This window comes from Trachypithecus francoisi, unplaced genomic scaffold (genome assembly GCF_009764315.1).
Source record: "Trachypithecus francoisi isolate TF-2019V2 unplaced genomic scaffold, Tfra_2.0 Lachesis_group8, whole genome shotgun sequence".
Classification (NCBI taxonomy): Eukaryota; Metazoa; Chordata; class Mammalia; order Primates; family Cercopithecidae; genus Trachypithecus; species Trachypithecus francoisi.
This window is the reverse complement of record NW_022681473.1, coordinates 102,770,740-102,788,902: the sequence shown is the minus strand read 5'-3', so window position 1 is coordinate 102,788,902 and position 18,163 is coordinate 102,770,740.

The following is an 18,163-nucleotide window of genomic DNA, read 5'->3' as shown; positions in this document are numbered from 1 at the left end:
CAGCCCCTATTCAAGATAGGATCACTCTTCAAATGCCTCTGACAATTTGGCCAAGGGTTATCCCTTATTCCTTATGAAACGCAGCCTGCATTTCCGTTCAGCTATTAGGTGTCTGCATGATGACAACTTGTTGTTCTATTATTAAAAGTTCTCAAAGTTAAATCTCATCCTCTTATAACAAATCTATGCAGCAAACTAACTTAAAATGAACTGAAACAATTCTGCCTGCTCTGTCATCGTCTTTGGCTTTGATCCAGGTGCCTTTAATCTCCTGCAATGATAGCTATAATGTCCAGCATTCCTAGGAGTCCAGGTGGCCAGCATCAGGACCTTTAGCCCTGAAGTGTCAAATTTTGTGAGTCTCTTAAATCTTGGCTATTCAGTAACAAATTTGTGGCAGAGTGCCACTTTGTCACAAATGTCAATCTGGGCTTTGAATTGTAATCTCTATGTATTTTTCTGAAAGCCATATTACTACTCATTACAGAGCTTGTGGTCCATCCTACCTGGTGAGCTGGTTTTATGAGAGAGAAACTTTGTTGCCTAATTGGAGCTTTAAGGAAAGCGTAGGGTACTGGATTTCACCTTCTACTGATTTTCTGTACCCAACCCATCACCTGCAACGGCCCAGAGAAACTCTTTGAAGGGTCATCAAAAGGTATGCACAGATTATACACATAAAGACTTACTGTGCACAATGCATATATATTTTACCTGCATTGCCTGATGTGGCATTGTTTTGCTATAGTTTTTTACTCATTTGTAGCCTACTTTATAAAAAATGGTCTGCATTTCTTCTTTAGTTTTTTCTTAGCTTTAAACTTGATTCATTTTGTAAAACTTGATTCATTTTGTAAAAATACAAAAATTAGCTGGGCATGGTGGCACGCACCTATAGTCCCAGCTACTCAGGAGGCTGAGGCAGGAGAATCGCTTGAACCCAGGAGGTGGAGGTTACAGTGAGCCGAGATCGATCGTGCCACTGCACTCCAGCCTGGGCAATAGAGCAAGACTCCGTCCCAAAAAAAAAAAAAAAAAGAGTAGAGTCAGCTGAAGTACAGAAAGCTTTATCAATCGGGCTTTTTATGATCTTCTTAAAGTATTATATCTTTAAAATTTTAAAGAACACTGTTTTTTTTTCAACTTCACTACTGGAATAATGTTTCTAATAGGACATGGCTAAGGACACACAAACCCTTCCCTCTTTTGAGAGATAACTACTCTTTTTACATATTTTTTAATTTTTATTTTTTAACTTGTGATGAAAGATAGATAATACAAAAATTTACAATTTTAGCCATTTTCCTTATAAAGTAGGGATCCCCGACCCCTGGGCTGCAGATCAGTGCAGACGGGTAACAGTCCGTGTCATGTTAAGAACCGGGCTGCTCTGCCAGAGGTGAGGGGTGGGGGAGCGAGTATTACCACCTGAGCCCTGCCTCCAGTCAGATCAGCAGTGGCATCAGATTCTCAAAGGAGCACAAACCCTGTGTTGTGAACTGTGCATGCGAGGCATCTAGGTTGCGTGCTCCTTATGAGAATCTAACTAATGCTTGATGATCTGAGGTGGAACGGTTTCATCCTGAAACCATTACTCCCCCACCCCCATCCATGGAATAATTGTCTTTCATGAAAGCGGTCCCTGGTGCCAAAAAGGTTGGGGACCACTGGTATAAAGCATGGTGGCATTAAGTACATTCACATTGTTGTGCAACCATCACCACCATTTATCTCCAGAACTTTTTCATCTTCCCAACGGAAACTACATCCCATTAAACACTAACTCCCCATCTCCACCCATCCACTACTCCCAGCCCCTGGCAACCACTATTCTACTTTTTGTCTCTAAGAATTTGACTACTCTATGTACCTCTTACAAGTAGACTTAAGCAGTATTTGTCTTTTCATATCTGGCTTATTTCATGTACTATCATCTCTTCAAAGTTCATCCATGTTGTAGCATGTGTCAGAATGTTCTTCCTTTTTCAAGCTGAATAATGCTTCATTGTATGTATGTATCACATTTCGTATCCATTAATCCATAATGGACACTCTTGTTGCTTCCACCCTGTGGCTATTGTGAATACTTACATGGTTTTAAATTTTAATTGTTACATTTTATTTTATTTTTGAGACAGGGTCTCACTCTGTCACCCATGCTGGAGTTCAGTGGCGTGATCACAGCTCACTGCAACCTCCATCTCCTGGGCTCAAGTGATCCTCCCACTTCAGCCTCCCAAGTAGCTGGGACTACAGGCACAGACCACCACACTGGGCTAGTTTTTGTACTTTTTGTAGAGATGAGGTTTTACCATGTTGCTCTGGCTGTCTCGAACTCCTGGGCTCAAGCAATCCACCCATCTCAGCCTCCCAAAGTTCTGGGATTACAGGCATCAGTCACTGTAACCAGCCCTAATTTTATTTTTTATTGCTCCCTTCTTACCAGTGACTTTCCCAGCCCAGTTTTGTTCTTCCCAACTGTTTAACAAAGATCACTGTGATAATCAATCCACAACTGACCCCCCACTTCCCTGGTCCCTCTTTAGAATTATCCCAAATTATATCTTTAAAAGTCCTTCTCAGCCAGGCATGGTGACTCACACCTGTAATCCCAGAATTTTGAGAGGCTGAGGTGGGAGGATCACTTGGGACCAGGAGTTTGAGACCCACCTGAGCAGCAAAGCAAGATCTCATCTCTAAAATAAATTAATTAACTTAAAATTTTTAAAAAGTATTATCCAGGTGATATAGTTTGGATCTGTGTCCCTGCCCAAATCTCATGTTGCATTGTAATCCCCAGTATTGAAGGCGGTACCTGGTGGGAGGTGTTTGGATCGTGGGTGTGGATTTTCTCATTAAGAGTTTAGCACCATCCCCTTGGTGCTGTCCTCATGATAGTGAGTGACTTCTCGCAAGATCTGGCTGTTTAAAAGTGTGGCACTTTGCTATCTCTCTCTTGCTCCTGCCCTGGCCATGTGACATGCTATTGTCCCCTTTGCCTTCTGCCATGACTGTAAGCTTCCTGAGGCCTCCCCAGAAACAGATGCCATCATGTTTCCTGTACAGCCTGCAGAACCATGAGCCAATGAAACCTCCTTTCTTTATAAATTACCCAGTCTCCGGTATTTCTTTATAGCAGTGCACAAATGGCTTAATACAAAAAATTGGTACCGAGAGTGGGCCATTGCTATAAAGGAACCTAAAAACGTGGAAGAAGCTTTGGAACTGGGTAACAGGCAGAGGTTGGAAGAATATGGAGGGCTCAGAAAAGACAGGAAGATGAAGGAAAGTTTGGAACTTCCTAGAGACTGGTTAAATTGTTGTGACCAAAATGCTGATAGTGATATGGACAGGGAAGGCCAGGCCTAGGAGATCTCAGATGGAAAGGAGGAACTTATTGAGAACTGGAGCAAAAGTCATGCATCTTATGCCTCAGCAAAGAGCTTAGCTGGATTGTGTCCATATCCTAAGGATATGTGGAAGTTTGAACATGAGAATGACAACCTAGAGTATCTGGTGGAAGAAATTTCTAAGCAGCAAAGTGTTCAAGAGGTGACATGGCTACTTCTAACAACCTATGCTCAGATGTGGGAGCAAAGAAATAAGTTGGAACTTATATTTAAAAGGGAAACAGCATAAAACTCAGGAAAACCTACAGCCTGGCCATGTGGTAGAAAATAAAAGCAGCCTCGAGACACTGCTCCTTACATCCAACTGCTTGGGCTCCAGTCACCACTCTAAGGGGTGGAATGACATAGTTTGGATACATGTCCCCACCCAATCTCATGCTGAATTGTAATTCCCAATGTTGGAGGTGGGGCCTGGTGGGAGGTGATTGGAACATGGGGTGGGTTTCTCATGAATGGTTTATCACCATCCCCTTGATGCTGTTCTTGTGACAGTAAGTGAATTCTTGCAAGATCTCGTTGTTTAAAAATGTGTGGCACTGCCCACTCCCTTGCTCCTGCTCTGACCATGTGATGTGCCTGCTTCTCCTTCACCTTTCGCTGTGATTGTAAGTTTCCGGAGGCTTCCCAAGAGGCCAAGGAGATACCAGCATCATGCTTCCTATACATCATTTAGAATCATGAGCCAATTAAACCTCTTTATAAATTACCCAGTTTCAGGTATTTCTTTATAGCAATACAAGAACAGCCTAATACACCTGGCATGGTGACACATGCCTTTAGTCCCAGGTACTCAAGAGGCTAAGGCGGGAGGATCATTTGAGCCCAGGAGTTAAAGACTGCAATAAGTCATGATCATGCCACTGCACTCCTGGTGACAGAGTGAGATTCTGTCTCCGGAGGGGAAGAAAAAGGAAAAAAGTCTTTCCCTACTTTCTCTTAGGAGAGGCCCCTGGTTCCTCATGTTAACTGTTACAGGAAGTCCATAAATCTAACATTGTTACAATTATGTTATTTGGGAACTTTATCTGATATACTTTATCACCATTCTATTAAACTAGACTTTAATTTACAGAATATATTTATTTTATACTTTTATAGTACTAGCATAGAGCCACGTAGTAACGTTGGTAGTACTGGTTAGTGGTCACCAAAGTACTGAGACTATCTCATGCCTGTAAACTGTCCTGTGTTTTATAAAGCACTTAAAAATATGCAGTAGGTACCCAATGAATACTCACTAGTTAATAATGATATCTCTTCTCTTCCTGTTTTGTGAAACTTTATCTTGATAAATATTGATATAAGAGTTTATTGCTGATAACTGAAAACTGCTGTTTACATCCCTCCAGTGGTCTGGGAAGGAATAAAGGATGACAAATCTTTTGGCTTTACCCTCTGTCACGGTAAAAATGCAGGATAAAAATAGTGTCCAAACTTGTAATCTTCAAAATCCACCTTGTACAAAGTGGATACTCTAAAAGTTTTTATGAAATTTGAATTGCCTTTTTTCTCAGTTCCACAAAGAATTACTGAGTACTTAGTGTGTATGCAACACTATGCTAGAATACAACAATAAAAAATACATCTGTTAAACTGATATTTATTATACTGGAGACTATAGGTATTTAAGAATTTATGAACTTGGAGTTGTTTCTTTTATAGATAAGGAAATGCCTTTAACTTTCCCATCTGTAAAATGGGTTATATGATGATTAAATAAAAACATATAGAACACCATATACATTCTGTAGTAGGTGGTCATTTGCTTTGTTTCTTTAAGCAAATAGGAGATACAAGACAATATAAAGAAGATGGTGCCAATGCTTTAAAGAATTATAGAGTGCTATAGGAATAAAGTGAAAGGGGACATTTTGACTGAAGAGATACAAGAGGATGAAATTGGGTTAGCTCTTGAAAGAAGAGAACTATGACAACAATTACCGTGGGTAACAATATCCCAGACCGATAGAATACCTTGGACGTAAGCAACTACGATAATCGTGCCTTTAAGTGAAAGAGAAGAACAGGAAGAATAGGTAAGAGTTGATGAGTTCAGTTTTGGAAAGACTGAAGTTGTGTTTCCAGAGGGAGATCTGCAAGGGGATATCCAGCAGTCAGCTGGAAAGAGGGCAGGGATAGAGACTTGCACTTAGAAGGCAACTACATAGAGAAGATAGCTGAAGCTATGGGAGGTAAAGCGATTGCAAGTTGTCTAAAAAGTGCAGCTATAGGCCCATCTTAACCTTGAGAATTTTATTTCTTGCAAACTAATTAGCACATAAAGCAGATCCTCAATTTAATTTGTGCATGTCGGCACATATAGAACAAATTGGTGAAGCAAGCCCGCCTAAAGTCTATTTCTTGGAAAAGTAAGGAGTACCCTGGGAGAAAACTCAGCTAAAGGAAAAATCAACCAGAAACAAAGAGCATGGTACAGCATGAAAGCTAAGTTGGAGGGAGGGAGAGAATAATTCTGACAGCACAGCAACTATCATGTTGATTTGTCTCCTAGCCTAGTCCTTACTGGACTCATGTCTAAGGCCAATGGAGGACAGAGAGCTGCAGGTTTTCTAAAAGGGCTTTTTCAATTAAGAGCATGTATAATAATGTATCACACAGCACTGATTGAGTTCTGTGGTAGCACAGTTTTTAAAACAGACAAAACTGAAGCAAGGCAGTAGTACAAATGGGGAACAGAGAGGAATGTTTCCTCTTCACTTTTGATATTTCCTTCCATATGGAAGAAGTGCCTCTAGCATAACATTCCTGGCCCCTTGCACCTGACTTCTCTTATTCCCCTGTAAAAAGGTGAAGTAAACATCAAGATTTGGGACAGAAATTAAACACGGGCAATCTAGCGCCCTCTTTATTTTTCTCACCACTCCTCACTACAGGAAAAATCCAACTACAGCCTTGCTCACTTCACCAGAAGCCACACTGAAACAGTGCATTGTGAGAATTCTAGTATACTTGCCAACCAAAGCAAAGACAGTGTCCTGACAGGTGGACTTTTTAGGAATCCTAGAAATGCTTGGGCAGGAGGCTTTGGGGAGAGCAGTTATCCTGTGTTATTCAGGTGGGGGACATCAGAGAGTTATTTCTGTCAGTGGGGTATCACACATTTGCACCCACATGCTATTGAGATTTAACCACCTCCCATACTACCAACTTTCCTGGTGATCTCTAGGTGTCTTGATAACAAGCTTGAATTGATTAGTGATTCTCATTGCAGCCAAATTCAGACAATTCTATCATTTTGAAGAGTCCAGTTTCAATTCCATGAGAAATTGTGACATCAAACTAGAGTAATCTAAATAATTATTGGACAAAAGGAGATAGGTGTGAATAAAGATTCAGTGCGGGCCATGTATAATAATTAAAAAAAGAGACAATAGGCTTTGGAGACAAAGCTGAATTCAAGCCCTATCTCAGCTACTTTATATCTGTATTTCCTTAAACAGGTTGACGCTTGCAAACTAATTAGCATATAAAGTAGATCCTCAATTTAATGTGTACATATTGGTGAAAAATATAGAACAAATTGGTGAAAAAGCCCGCCTAAAGTCTATTTCTTGGAAAAGAAGTGCCTGGGAGAAAACTCAGCTAAAGGGAAAAGCAGCCAGAAACAAACACTGAAATCTTTTTGAGATTCATTTTCCTCCTTTTAAAAATAGTTAAAGCACTACTTCATTTGAAGAATGATTGTAAAAGTTTGAGATAATATTTGTGATGGCAGCATGATGCCTGGCACATGGTAGGTCCTTAATAAGTAGTATAAATAAATCACTTATTATTATTTAATAAGCCCACTCCACTGAACAATTATAAATACCGATCACTTCTCATCTTGTAGCCAACATTTGAGAAAACAGATTGTGACAGAGACTTGATAATTGCCTATCAAATACACCTCTTTCTTCGTTAATAACATATTTTTGGTGTTTATCTGGGCACTTTGACACCCTTGTGGCTGGGTATGGTCATGTGACTAAGTTCTAGCCTATGAAATTATGGGATTTCCAAAAAGTTTCTTAAAAGGAGTTGATTTAGCTGAGAAAATGTTCCGGTGGCCAGGTTCTTTTACCTGTAATCCCAGTACTTTGGGAGGCCTAGGTGAGAGGATCACTTGAGCTCAGGTGTTTGAGACCAGCCTGGGTAACATAGCAAAACCCCATCTCTAAGAAGAAGAGAAAGTAAGCGCTCCTTTACCCTTCCTGATATCTGGAATTTTGGCTTGGCACTGATGCCCCAGTGTCTATCTTGAAACATGATGTGATTTTGAGAATGAAACTAGTGGTGAGGACAGTGGAGGACAGTGAAGCAGAAAAGAACCACCTAAATCTCTTGATGGTGGCTCAGGGGAGCTTTCATTCTAAGTGGAAACTTGGGTCATATAAAAGAAAATCCCTAGTAGATTAAGCCACTGTGTTTACTGCCTAACCCAATTTCTAACTCATACAGAACTCACTTTGGAGAGTGCCTATATCTAAATGGTGAGTAAGGAAAAGAACTCAGAAAAGGAAACAAATAGCTGTTGGTAAGAATGGGAGGGAGAGATTCAAGAAAATACAGCATTACAAAATTAAAGGAAGAGGAAGTTTGAATGAAGATGTGAAGGCACTGGTATCAGACTCAGGATGAGGTCTCAAAAGATGTCATTGTATTTCTCACTAGAAGCAAAATTCTACTGCAGCTTGAGAAACAGCAGAATTGCAAGTTGATAAAACACAGGAAGTAAACATTCTCTCTTGATATCTTGGAGAGAATGAAAGAAAAGTAGTAAAGGAACAAACTTTGCTAAGAGTAAAGAGTATATTGCAGCCAAAAGAAAAAGCCCAAGAAATGAAAGAGGTGGAGAGAGGAATAAAACTTAGAAAGAGATATATGCAAAAGATTCTGGAAGAACAAAACCATAGGCACAGATGCACAGCTATTGGACAAGCCTTAGAATTATCATTTTAATAAAGGAAACTTCTCCTTTGAATGAACTGTTTTTTTTTTAATAATTATGTTTCACTGACAAAATTTTTTCAGATGTAAGTGCTGACAACAGTAATTTTATTTCTACCTGGTAAATTAAGTACCATCTTCAAATACTTGCTTTACATTTTAAATAAGCATAACAACACTCAATATTTAATATTGAACAGGGAAAGATTTTACAACAAAAATCTTCATATGGAAACGCAGTTGTTGGGGGAACTACATAATTAGCTTAAATGGGTCTTCTATTTTTTTACAATTGTAATTGACAAAGAATAGACTGAGAGTAAACTAATGTAGCAGAAGCATGTTCAGGAAATCAAATGCTCTTCAGAGCTTAGCATGTACCTCTAAATTTCAGTCCCCATTTTGTGCCACAACTGAAGTTTTTAATAATATATTTTTGTTTCATCTAATTGCATTTTGTTTTACAAAAATTATAAAGGTGATAACGCTAAACTTAGGCATTCCCAAAAATGCAGACTCTACAAACTCCTCAGTCCTATTTCATTCCAGGAATTTATTGTCTCTATTTTGCTTCCTATAAAATCAATAAGACAAATTATATGAATGTATTAATTTATTGCATCTACACCCAAAATATGCTTATCTATTATGTATACATAAAAAATAAATTTTTAAAGCAATAAGAAATATGTACTTCACTTTAGAAAACACTTTGATTACTAATCCTAAACAGGAGGACAGCTCCCATTCCCTGTCTTCTAATTCAACACTGACCTCAAAGTGGCCTATTAATAATTTTATTCTAAGGGGAAAAAATAGAGAATAAAAAACGACAGACATAAAAAAAGGTGTTTTGTTTTTGTTTTTTTTTTTTTTTTTGCCACATATAAACAGTTGTTTCCAAAGCAAAACATTTCATGGGGGTTAGAGAGAGAGAACATGTGATACCTCAGTGTTTCACCGTGGGTTTAGGAGTCAGAAAGATCTACGTTCAAATTCTAACTCTACAGATCACTGCGTGACCTTCGACTAGTAATAAAACCTATCTAAATTGCTTTTTCCTCCATTTTTTTTTTTAAAACTATCCCCTACTTTTTGAAGTTACTGTGAAGATTACATCAGTTCATGTGTTAGCCACATCTTATGATAAATGAATGAAATTATTTATAATTATAATTAAATAATAAATGAAAACTATTTTATTATATTTGCTTCTCTCTCAGAAATACATTTTGGCAGATATTTGAGAATTTTTTTTTAAATAGATACTCCTTTTTCTCCTGTTTAGATTATTAAAATTCTCCAAGGGCGTAGCAACAGAGAACAGGACATTTTGCAATTCAAAAACTGCTATGCTTCCTCCTTTTTTTTTTTTTTTTGGAATTATATTTATGTTTCTGAAAAAGTTGAGTGAGACAGGAAACAGAACAATACATATATTCAAGAACTTCTTGGCACTGGACCACTCCTAACCTGCTTAATTTTTTTTAGGTTAGTTGTTTTTAAGAGCTGCTCAAAAACGAATCACCTATTTATTTCTTTAGGAAAGAAAATGTGAACGTTTTGTGGTAGGTAACCAAGTGGTTGATTAAAATAGAATTATTTCTCTTCACTGTAGTCAAAATGTGGAAACAACCCAAAGTGTCCAGCAACAGATGAATGGATAAACAAAATGTGGTGCACACATGCAGTGGAATGTTATTTAGTCATGAAACGAAATGAAGTTCTGATACATGTTACAATATGGATGGCCCTTGAAAACATTGTGCTAAGTGACATAAGCAAGACATAGAAAGACAAATAGAATCACTGTCACTTAACAATGGGGATACATTCTGACAAATGTGTCCTTAGGCGATTTCATTATTGTTCAAACATCATAGAGTGTACTTACACAAACCTAGATGGTATAACCTACTACATGCCTAGGCGATATGGTATAGCCTATTACTCCTAGGCTACAAACCTCTACAGCAGGTGACTGTACTGAATACCATAGGCAGTTGTAACAGAATCGTATTTGTGTATTTAAATATATCTAAACAGAAATGGTACAATAAAATATGGTATTATAATCTTATGGGACTATCATGATATATGCAGTCAGTCATTGCCTGAAATGTTATTTTGTGGTTCATGACTGCATTGTATTATTTCACTCATACGAAATAACTGGAATAGACAAATTCATGGAGACAGAAAGTAGATTAGAGGTTACCATACTTAGTGGGTACACAGTTTGGGGTGATGAAAAAGTTTTAGGGTGATAGTTGCACAACTTTGTAAATGCACTAAATGTTTCTAAATTGTACACTTTAACATGGTTAAAATGGCCAATTTTATGTTACATATATTTTAACCCAATGAAAATTTTTAATAGAATTATTTCATAATGAAAAGGAATTAAAAATTTTAATTTAAGACTTGCAGATCACCAAATGTGGGATCACCTTCTGAATACATAAACTAGAAGATATTAAATTCACACTCAAGCTATATTGCCAGTTCTTCCTGTATTACTTTGAGGCGTCACACAATCACAGTCAAAATCATAATTGAATTCTTCTTCAAACCTGAAAAGTAGTGTCTTAATCCAATTTTGAGCTCTGAAAAATTAGATAAATAAAAGCATTTGTTTATAGTGTTGGAGAAATTGACTAGGGAAAGAATTGGTTCAACTAGAATTCATACAAATTCCTAAAATACATTTTAGATGGATTAAACAGTTAAATATCATAACAAAGTTATGAAAAATCTTGCAAACATAGGACTGAATTTTCTTGGAGGGTAGGAAAGGAATGTATAAATTTCAAAAGAGCAGAAGGAGAAGAGGGGTGGAGCAACATGGCCAAAAAGAAGGCTCTACCAGTCACCCCCACCCCCTGTAGGAGCACCAAATGTAACAATTGTCTACACAAAAAGAGGACCTCCATAAGAACCAAAAATCAGGTGAGCACTCGAAGTACCTGCTTTTAACCTCATATTGCTGCAAGAGGCACTAAAGATGATAGGAAAGATAGTTTCGAATTTCCAGCAGCATGCCTCCCCCATCCCCAACAACCACGTGGTGCGGAGAGAGAATCCATGGCTTGGGAGAGCCAGAGCACAGAGATTGTGAGACTTTTCACTTCACTCAGTGACGCCCAGTCACAGCAGAAAGCAAAACTGGGCTGGGCTTAGCTGACACAAGCCCATGGAGGGAGTATTTAGACAAGCCTTAGCCAGGAATCGCCCTTCCCAACAGCCCATGTCAGTGGTCAGTACTTGAGTTCTGGCAAGCCATGCCACGTGGGCTAACATGCTCTGGGCCCTTACTAAACATGAAAAGCAGTTCAGGCCACAAGGAATGCAACTCTTAGGCAAGTCCCAGTGCTGAGCTGGGCTCAGAGTCAGTGGCCTTCAGAGTCATGCAACCTACTGAGACACAAGCCAGGGCAGGTAAGGGAGTGCTTGCACCACCCCTCCCGCAGCCCCAGGCAGCACAGGTCGCAGGTCCAAAAGAGACCCCTTCCCTATGCTTGAGGAGAGAAGCGGGAAGAGAGAGGAACAGTAGAGAACTTTGCCTTGAATCTTGGATACCAGCTTAGTCACAGTATGGTAGGGCACCAGTCAGAGTCACAAGGCCCCCATTCCAGGCCCTAGCTCCCAGAAGACATTTCTAAGCATACTCTAGGCCCAGAAGGAACCTACTGCCTTGAAAGGAAGCAGGCAGTTCAGGCAGGACGTATCACCTACTGACTAATGAGCCCTTGGGCCCTAAATAACCAGCAGTGACACATGGACATTACACCACGGGCCTTGGGTGACACTCTGAGACATGCTAGCTTTAGATGACACCCAACATATTTCCAGCTGTGGTGGCTATGGTGAGAGACTTCTCCTGCTTGAGAAAAGAAGAGGGAAAAGTAAAGAAGACATTGTCTTGTACCTCAGATACCAGCTCAACCACAGGGGGATAGAACACCAAGCAGGCTCTTGGGGTTCCAGATTCTAGGCCTTAGCTCTTGGACAGCATTTCTGGACCTACCCTGGGCCAGACAGGAGCCCACTGCCCTGAAGGGTGAATCCCACAGCTGGCAGCATTCACTACAAGCTGACTGAAGAGACCTTGGGCCTTATGTGAATATTGGCGGTAGCCTGGCAGTACTCCTCATGGTTCTGTAGTGGTGGTGGCAATGGGGTGAGACTCCTGGGCCTGTGGAAAGTGGAAGCAAAGTAGGAAGGACTGTCTCATGGTTTGAGTGCCAGCAACAGGACGACAAAACACCACATAGGTTTCTAAGGTGTTTGAACAGTCCCCAGTGCCTGGATGGCATCTCTGGACCTGTCTGGAGTCTGGGGAAACTCACTGCCCTGAAGGGAAGGACACAAGCCTGGCTGGTTTTGCCATCTGCTGATTGTAAAGCCCTAGAGCCTTGAACAAACATGGACATTAGCCTGATAGTGGCTACAGAGGGCCTTAGGCAAGATCCAGTGCTGTGCTGACTTCAGGTCTGACCAAGCATAGTCCCAATGGTGGTGGTCTCAAGGGTGCTTCTGTCACCCCATTCCCAGCTCCAGGTGGCTCAGCACAGAGAGAGAGAGAGAGAGAGACCCTGTTTGGGAGAAAGTAAGGGAAGAGAACGAGGGTCTCTGCCTGGTAATCTACAGAACTGTTTTGAATCTCATCTAAGACCACGAAGGTGGTACCTCTATGAGTCTGAAATAACTACAGTGTTACTGGGCTTGGGGTGACCCTTAATGCAGATATAGCTTAGATCACAATACCCAAGTCCTTTTGAATACTTGGAAAGCCTTCCCAAGAGAGATGGGAACAAACAAGCCCAGCCTGTGAAGACTGCAATAAGAACTTAACTCTTCAATGCACAGACACAGACAAACATCCACAAGCATCAAAAAAAATCCAGGAAACTCGATCTTACCAAATGAACTAAATAAGGCACCAGGGACCAATCCTGGAAAAACAGAAATATGTGACTTTTCAGACAGAGAATTCAAAATAGCTGAGGAAATGAAAAAAAAAAAAATTTTCAAGGTAACACTGAGAAGGAATTAAGAATTCTATCAGATAAATTTTAAAAATAATTAAAAAGACTCAAAGGAAATTCTGGAGTTGAAAAATGCAACTGACATACTGAAGAATGTATCAGACAATCTTAACAGCAGAATTGATCAAACAGAAGAAAAATTATTGAGCTTGAAAACAGGCTATTTAAAAACACATAGAGGAGACAAAAAATACAATAATTTTTTTAAAATGAGGAATGCCTACAGGTTCTAGAAAATAGCCTCAAAGGGGCAAATGTAAGAGTTATTGGCCTTAAAGAGAGGATAGAGATAGAGATAGGGATAGAAAATTTATTCAAAGGGATAATAAAAGAGGAGTTCCCAAACCTAGAGAAAGAAATTAATATCCAAGCACAAAAAGGTTATAGAACACCAAGCAGATTTAACCTGAGAAGTCTACCTCAAGATATTTAAAAATCAAACTCCAAAAGGTCAAGGATAAAGAAAGGATTTTAAATACAGTAAGAGAAAAGAAACAACATACAATGGAGCTCCAATATTCTGGCAGCAGACTTTTCAGTGGAAACCTTACAGGCCAGGAGAGAGTGATATGACATATTTAAAGTGTTGATGGAAAAAAAGTTCTTTACCCTAGAATAGCATATCCAGTTTATACAAAAATGTTGTATATATGGATATACAAAATAGTATATCCATATCAAATATGAAGGAAAAATCACTACTTTTCTAGGCAGGCAAAACCTGAGGGATTTCATCAACACTAGACCTTTCCTAGAAGAAATGCTAAAGGGAGTTCTTCAATCTGAAAGAAAGAGATGTTAATGAGCAATAAGAAATCATCTGAAGGTGTAAAACTCACTGGTAATAGGAAGTACACAGAAAAGCACAGAATATTATAACACTGTAACTATGGTATATAAACCACTCAAGTGAAAAGACTATAAGATGAACCTATCAAAAGTAATAACTACAACTTGCCAAGACCCAGACAGTACAATAAGATATAAATAAAAATGACCAAAAGTCAAAAAGTGGGAGGACAAAGTTAAGGTGTAGAATTTTTATTAGTTTTCTTTCTGCTTGTTTGTTTATGCAAACAGTGTTAAGTTATCAGATAAAAAAATGAGTTATAAGATGGTATTTGCAAGCCTCACGATAACCTCAAAATTAAAAGCATAAAACAGATACACAAAAATAAAAAGCAAGAAATTAAAGCATACCATCAGAAAAAAACACCTTCATAAAAAGAAGGTAGGAAGAAAAAAAATAATAAAGAGAAGACCACAGAGGAGCCAGGAAACAAACAACAAAATGGCAGGAGTAAGTCCTTACTTATTAATAATAACATTGAATGTAAATGGACTAAACTCGCCAATCAAAAGACAGAGTTACTGAATGGATAAAAAATAAGACCAAATGAATCTGTTGCCTACAAGACACACACTTCACCAACAAAGACACACAGACTGAAAATAAAGGGGAAAAAATAATATTTAATGCTAATGGAAACCAAAAAAGAGCAGGAGTGGCTATACTTATATCAGACAAAATAGATTTCAAGACAAAAATGAGAAGCAACAAGGAAAGTCACTATATAATAATAAAGAGGTTAGTTCATCAAGCCTGTAATCCCAGCACTTTGGGAGGCCGAGACGGGCGGATCACGAGGTCAGGAGATCGAGACCATCCTGGCTAACACGGTGAAACCCCATCTCTACTAAAAAAAAATACAAAAAAATTAGCCGGCGAGGTGGCGGGCGCCTGTAGTCCCAGCTGCTCGGGAGGCTGAGACAGGAGAATGGCGTAAACCCGGAGACGGAGCTTGCAGTGAGCTGAGATCCGGCCACAGCACTCCAGCCTGGGCGGTGGAGCGAGACTCCGTCTCAAAAAAAAAAAAAAAAAAAAAAAAAAAAAGAGGTTAGTTCAGCAAGAATATATAACAACTATAAATATATATACACCTAACACTGGAGCACCCAGACATATAAAGCAAATATTATTAGGGCAAAAGAAAGATAGACTCCAAAACAATGATAGCTGGAGACTTCAACACCCTACTTTCAGCATTGCAGAGATCATCTAGACAGAAAATAAAGAAACATTGGATTTAATGTGCACTGCAGTCCAAATGGATCTAATAGAGATTTACAGAACATTTCATCTAACAGCTGCAGAATACACATTATTCACCTTAGTACATGGATCATTCTCAAGCATAGACCATATGTTAAGCCACAAAACAAGTACTAGAACTTTCAAAAAAATGAAATTATATCAAGCATCTTCTCTGACCACAATGGAATAAAACTAGAAATTAATAAAAGAGGAATTTTGGAAACTATATAAACACACAGAAACTGAATAATATGCTCTTGAACAGCCAGTGGGTCAAAGAAAGCATTAAAAAGGAAATTGAAAAATTTATTGAAACAAATGATAATAGAAACACAAAAAACCAAAGACCTATACAATACAGTGAAAGCAATATCAACAGGGAAGTCTATAGCTATACATGCCTAAATCAAAAAGGAAAACAGCACTCAAATAAGCAGCCTAACAATGCATTTTACAGAGCTGGAAAAGCAAGAGCAAACCAAACCTCCCAGTAAGAGAAGAAATAAAATAATAAAAATCAGAGCAGAAATAAATGAAATGGAAATTAAAAAAAACAAAACAAAACAAGATCAATGAAACAAAAAGTTGTTTTTTTGAGTACATAAACAAATCGACAAACCATTAGTGAGACCAACTAATAAAAAAGGAGAGAAGACTCAAATACATAGAATCAGAGATGAAAAAGGACATTACAATTGATACCACAGACACTCAAAGGATAATTAGTGGCTACTATAAGAAACTAGAAGCCAAAAAATTGGAAAATCTAGATGAAATGGTTAAATTGCTAGACACATACAATCTGCCGAGATTGAACCATAAAGAAATCCAAAAGCTGAATAGACCAATACCAAGTAATGAGATCAAAGCTGTAATAAAAAGTCTCCCTTCCTCCTTTTGTAGAGAGCCGAAAATGACAACAAAAAGGCTCCCAGCAAAGAAAGAATGAATAAGATTTAATATTTGCTAGCAAAATAGGGTGACTGTAGTCAAAAATAATTTAATTGTACATTTTAAAATAACTAAAAAGAGTATAACTGAATTGTTTGTAACACAAAGGATAAATCTTTGATGTGATGCATACTGCATTTGCCCTGACGTAATTATAATGCATTGCACACCTGTATCCAAATATCTCATGTATATAAATATATACACCCATAAATATATACTTTTACTATGTACCCACAAAAATTAAGAACAAATAAAAGAGAAAATGAAACCACACAAGAAAACAAGGTTAACTTTCACCCCTCTCTCTCCATGTGCACACAACATGGACATTTATTACTTATTTTAAGACTTCAAAAAGCACTGGAAGCAAAATTAACTAGGGAAAATATTTATAAGAAACATTTCAAACAATGTTCTGGTATTCTTAAATATGAAGAGCTTTTGAGGATCAATAAGAGGAATGTAAAATTCTAATAAGGAAATGGACAAAGGATGGGAACACAGAATTCATGAAGGAATATAATGGGTACATAGAAGCAAAAATATCCAATCTCATTAATAATAAAAGAAATTTTAAAATAGTTATCACTGATTAAAATACTAATAGACTTTAAAAACTAGACAAACTGATTATAAATAGGGTCGGGCACAGTGGCTCATGCCTATAATCCCAGCACTTTGGGAGGCTGAGGCAAGCAGATCACTTGAGGTCAGGAGTTCGAGACTAGCCTGGCCAACATGGTGAAACCCTGCCTCTACTAAAAATACAAAAAAAAATTAGCTGGGCATGGTGGCACATGCCTGTAATCCCAGCTACTCAGGAGGCTGAGGCTGGAGAATTTCTTGAATCTGGGAGGCGGAGGTTGCAGTGAGCCGAGATCATGCCATTGCACTCCAGCCTGGGCGATAGAGCAAGATTCAGTCTCAAAAAAGAAAAAGAAAAAGAAAATAAAAATAAACATGTAATAATTAGCAAAATTCTGAAAAAGAAGAGTGATGGCATATGGCATGGGTGTGGGGGAAGTCCTCCAATAATTAGGTTCTAGGCAATAAACAGTCAAACATTTACACATAAAGTCCAGAAATAGACCTAATACGATGGGGGAATTTAGATATGGTAATGACAACCACTTCATATAAGTGGGATGTCTTAGTCCATTTGTAGCTCCTGTTTATAATAAGATACTTGAAATTGAGTAATTTACAACAAACAAAAATATATTGACTCTCAATTCTGGAGGCTGGAGAAGTCTGAGATTAAGGTGCCTACAGGTTCAGTTTCTGGTAACACCATTTTCTTCTTCCAAGATGGCACCTTACTTGCTTCATCCTCCAGAAGGGAAAAAGGCTGTATTCTCACATTGCAGAAGGTAAAAGAGCCAAGAGAGACAACCCACTTTTAAAAGCTCTTTTGTTAAGACATTAAACCCACCCATGAGAGTGAAGCCCTGATGGCCTAATCATCTCTTAAGACTCCACCTCCCAATCCCGTTACATTGACAATTACATTTTAACATGAGTTTTGGAGTGGACAAACATTCCCCAAAAGTAGCATGGGGAAGAGATGGATTAATAATAAATTTTATTAGCAATTGGGTAGTTATCTGGAAAAAAATCTTAACTGGCTCCTGACTTCACAATTTACACCAAAATAAAGTCTAAATGGATTAAGCATCTAAATGGGAAATATTAAAAATAAAATTGCT